The sequence below is a fragment of the Salvelinus fontinalis genome, chromosome 11 (genome assembly GCF_029448725.1).
Source record: "Salvelinus fontinalis isolate EN_2023a chromosome 11, ASM2944872v1, whole genome shotgun sequence".
Taxonomy (NCBI): domain Eukaryota; kingdom Metazoa; phylum Chordata; class Actinopteri; order Salmoniformes; family Salmonidae; genus Salvelinus; species Salvelinus fontinalis.
This window is the reverse complement of record NC_074675.1, coordinates 3,568,797-3,574,154: the sequence shown is the minus strand read 5'-3', so window position 1 is coordinate 3,574,154 and position 5,358 is coordinate 3,568,797.

Genomic DNA, 5,358 nt, shown 5'->3' with positions numbered 1-5,358 from the left:
ACTCTTCATTCTGGTGTCTCTGACTGCATTAGGGCCTGTAGAAGACAGAATCACTCTTCATTCTAGTGTCTCTGACTGCATGAGGGCCTGTAGAAGACAGATTCACTATTCATTCTGGTGTCTCTGACTGCATGAGGGCCTGTAGAAGACAGATTCACTATTCATTCTGGTGTCTCCCTCTGCATGAGGGCCTGTAGAAGACAGAATCACTATTCATTCTAGTGTCTCTGACTGCATGAGGGCCTGTAGAAGACAGAGTCACTCTTCATTCTGGTGTCTCTGTCTGCATGAGGGCCAGTAGAAGACAGAATCACTCTTCATTCTGGTGTCTCTGACTGCATGAGGGCCTGTAGAAGACAGATTCACTCTTCATTCTAGTGTCTCTGACTGCATGAGGGCCTGTAGAAGACAGAATCACTCTTCATTCTAGTGTCTCTGACTGCATGAGGGCATGTAGAAGACAGAATCACTATTCATTCTAGTGTCTCTGACTGCATGAGGGCCTGTAGAATACAGAATCACTCTTCATTCTGGTGTCTCTGACTGCATGAGGGCCTGTAGAAGACAGAATCACTCTTCATTCTGGTGTCTCTGACTGCATGAGGGCATGTAGAAGACAGAATCACTATTCATTCTAGTGTCTCTGACTGCATGAGGGCCTGTAGAAGACAGAATCACTCTTCATTCTGGTGTCTCTGACTGCATGAGGGCCTGTAGAAGACAGAATCACTCTTCATTCTAGTGTCTCTGACTGCATGAGGGCCTGTAGAAGACAGATTCACTATTCATTCTGGTGTCTCTGACTGCATGAGGGCCTGTAGAAGACAGAATCACTCTTCATTCTAGTGTCTCTGACTGCATGAGGGCCTGTAGAAGACAGATTCACTATTCATTCTGGTGTCTCTGACTGCATGAGGGCCTGTAGAAGACAGATTCACTATTCATTCTGGTGTCTCCCTCTGCATGAGGGCCTGTAGAAGACAGAATCACTCTTCATTCTAGTGTCTCTGTCTGAATGAGGGCCTGTAGAAGACAGAATCACTCTTCATTCTAGTGTCTCTGACTGCATGAGGGCCCGTAGAAGACAGAATCACTATTCATTCTAGTGTCTCTGACTGCATGAGGGCCTGTAGAAGACAGAATCACTATTCATTCTGGTGTCTCTGACTGCATGAGGGCATGTAGAAGACAGAATCACTCTTCATTCTGGTGTCTCTGACTGCATGAGGGCCCGTAGAAGACAGAATCACTCTTCATTCTGGTGTCTCTGACTGCATGAGGGCCTGTAGAAGACAGAATCACTCTCCATTCTAGTGTCTAGATGTTATGTAGATAAATAATGTATGTTGAGGAGGAGAGTGATTAACACAGCTCCCCTTATGAATATCATACCCCCCCCTCCTTATTATACACCATCCAGAAGCTGATTAAACAGCGTGATCATTACACAGGTGCACCTTGTGCTGGGGACAATACAAGGCCACTCTAAAATGTGCTGTTTTGTCACACAACACAATGCCACAAACGTCTCAAGTTTTGAGGGAGCGTTAAATTGGCATGCTAGACTGTAGGACTGTCCAATAAAGCTGTTGCCAGAGAATTTAAGGTTAATTTCTTTACTACTGTACACAGTGAGTAAACCACAGTCTAGAAACAGAAACCTCTCAACGTAGAAGGATCATGGTCATAAAGCAGCCTAACATAACACTCAGACAGATTGACAACGTGCTTCTGTGGCAGTTCCTCTCTGAATAATATAGAAATCATTAGAAATCAATATGGCCTAAGCACTGAGGTGTAGGAGAAAGACCTACAGTATTTAGGTGATAGATCGGGATGGACATGAGACTACAGCACTGAGGTGTATGAGAAAGACCTACAGTATTTAGGTGATAGATCGGGATGGAAATGAGACTACAGCCCTGAGGTGTATGATAAAGACCTACATTATACAGGTGATAGATCGGGATGGACATGAGACTATAGCACTGAGGTGTAGGAGAAAGACCTACAGTATTTAGGTGATAGATCGGGATGGACATGAGACTATAGCACTGAGGTGTAGGAGAAAGACCTACAGTATTTAGGTGATAGATCGGGATGGACATGAGACTATAGCACTGAGGTGTAGGAGAAAGACCTACAGTATTTAGGTGATAGATCGGGATGGACATGAGACTATAGCACTGAGGTGTAGGAGAAAGACCTACAGTATTTAGGTGATAGATCGGGATGGACATGAGACTACAGCACTGAGGTGTATGAGAAAGACCTACAGTATTTAGGTGATAGATCGGGATGGAAATGAGACTACAGCACTGAGGTGTATGATAAAGACCTACATTATACAGGTGATAGATCGGGATGGACATGAGACTATAGCACTGAGGTGTATGAGAAAGACCTACAGTATTTAGGTGATAGATCGGGATGGACATGAGACTACAGCACTGAGGTGTATGATAAAGACCTACATTATACAGGTGATAGATCGGGATGGAAATGAGACTACAGCACTGAGGTGTAGGAGAAAGACCTACAGTATTTAGGTGATAGATCGGGATGGACATGAGACTATAGCACTGAGGTGTATGAGAAAGACCTACAGTATTTAGGTGATAGATCGGGATGGAAATGAGACTACAGCACTGAGGTGTAATGAGAAAGACCTACAGTATTTAGGTGATAGATCGGGATGGAAATGAGACTATAGCACTGAGGTGTAGGAGAAAGACCTACAGTATTTAGGTGATAGATCGGGATGGACATGAGACTATAGCACTGAGGTGTATGAGAAAGACCTACAGTATTTAGGTGATAGATCGGGATGGACATGAGACTATAGCACTGAGGTGTAATGAGAAAGACCTACAGTATTTAGGTGATAGATCGGGATGGACATGAGACTATAGCACTGAGGTGTATGAGAAAGACCTACAGTATTTAGGTGATAGATCGGGATGGACATGAGACTATAGCATTGAGGTGTAATGAGAAAGACCTACAGTATTTAGGTGATAGATCGGGATGGACATGAGACTACAGGGAATAGTCAAACCAGCAGCATCTAATGGTGTTGTATTCAGTAACACTTTCCTACTAATGGTTTTGGTAACGGCATTGAGTTGAACTAAACTCAGACATTACAGCATCAGTAATATTGATCTGTTCACTAAGGGATGTACAAGGAGAGTGGTGGGTGCTGCGTCCTAAATGGCACCCTATGCCCTAATAGTGCACTACTTTAGACCAGAGCCTTATTCCCTATATAGTGCACTACTTTAGACCAGAGCCTTATTCCCTATATAGTGCACTACTTTAGATCAGAGCACATAGGGTGCACTATATAGGGAATAGGGTGCCATTTGTGAATAATTCCTGGTCTCCTCACTGTTCCTTCCATCTCGTCTGTAGTCTGCTGATACTCGTCTCATAGTGCTGCTGTTTTGAACAGCTTGATGTGTGGGTGTCACATTCCGCAATGCGTTGAAATATTTTTCAGTGTTTATGTTTTTCAGCATCAGGAAACCAAACCACTGACTCCAACCAGGGCTATCAGAATGTACCTCAACGTAGGAGAGAGAGAGAGTTACCACTGAGAGGATGGATCTATCAGAATGTACCTTAACGTAGGGAGAGAGAGAGTAACCACTGAGAGGATGGATAAGAATGTACCTCAACGTAGGGAGAGAGAGAGTTACCACTGAGAGGATCTATCAGAATGTACCTTAACGTAGGGAGAGAGAGAGTAACCACTGAGAGGATCTATCAGAATGTACCTCAACGTAGGGAGAGAGAGAGTTACCACTGAGAGGATCTATCAGAATGTACCTCAACGTAGGGAGAGAGAGAGTTAACACTGAGAGATCTATCAGAATGTACCTCAACGTAGGGAGAGAGAGAGTTACCACTGAGAGATCTATCAGAATGTACCTTAACGTAGGGAGAGAGAGAGTTACCACTGAGAGGATCTATCAGAATGTACCTTAACGTAGGGAGAGAGAGAGAGTTACCACTGAGAGGATCTATCAGAATGTACCTTAACGTAGGGAGAGAGAGAGAGTTACCACTGAGAGATCTATCAGAATGTACCTTAACGTAGGGAGAGAGAGAGTTACCACTGAGGGATCTATCAGAATGTACCTTAACGTAGGGAGAGAGAGAGTTACCACTGAGAGATCTATCAGAATGTACCCCTAACGTAGGGAGAGAGAGAGAGTTACCACTGAGAGGATCTATCAGAATGCTTTTACGTCTCTTTTTTCAACAGAACGTGTCCTGAATGTAATGTTCTGTGTCTCTCCACTGAGGAAGGTCTCTCCAAAACAAATCAAATCAAATGTATTTATATAGCCCTTCTTACATCAGCTGATATCTCAAAGTGCTGTACAGAAACCCAGCCTAAAACCCCAAACAGCAAGCAATGCAGGTGTAGAAGCACGGTGGCTAGGAAAAACTCCCTAGAAAGGCCAAAACCTAGGAAGAAACCTAGAGAGGAACCAGGCTATGAGGGGTGGCCAGTCCTCTTCTGGCTGTGCCGGGTGGAGATTATAACAGAACATGGCCAAGATGTTCAAATGTTCATAGATGACCAGCAGGGTCAAAAAATAATAATCACAGTGGTTGTAGAGGGTGCAACAGGTCAGCACCTCAGGAGTTAAATGTCAGTTGGCTTTTCATAGCCACTGCAGAAGGTGGAGAGCTGAGCACGTGCATGACACATGCTGGGAGACCCTTTCATTTATAACAGGGCCAGGTAATAATGACTCCATGATAGGACATATCTGCTATCCTACCAGAGATTACTGTACAGCTTGTTTACACACGGAGACCCCCGACACACCGGCCCCCCCTCTCCCCTTGCGACTCTGACATAGTTTGGGTTACACACAGAGAGTCTAAAAAAAATGGCTGTTGCTAAAAATAGACTCGGAGGGGGGGTGTAACGGAGGGAGGGGGTGACGGAGGGAGGGTGTGACGGAGGGAGGGTGTGACGGAGGGAGGGTGTGTGACGGAGGGAGGGGGTGTGACGGAGGGAGGGTGTGACGGAGGGAGGGTGTAACGGAGGGAGGGGGTGTGATGGAGGGAGGGGGTGTGACGGAGGGAGAGTGTGACGGAGGGAGGGTGTGACGGAGGGAGGGTGTGACGGAGGGAGGGGGTGTGACGGAGGGAGGGTGTGACGGAGGGAGGGTGTGACAGAGGGAGGGGGTGACGGAGGGAGGGTGTGACGGAGGGAGGGTGTGACGGAGGGGGGGGGTGTGACGGAGGGAGGGTGTGACGGAGGGAGGGGGTGTGACGGAGGGAGGGTGTGACAGAGGGAGGGGGTGACGGAGGGAGGGTGTGACGGAGGGAGGGGAT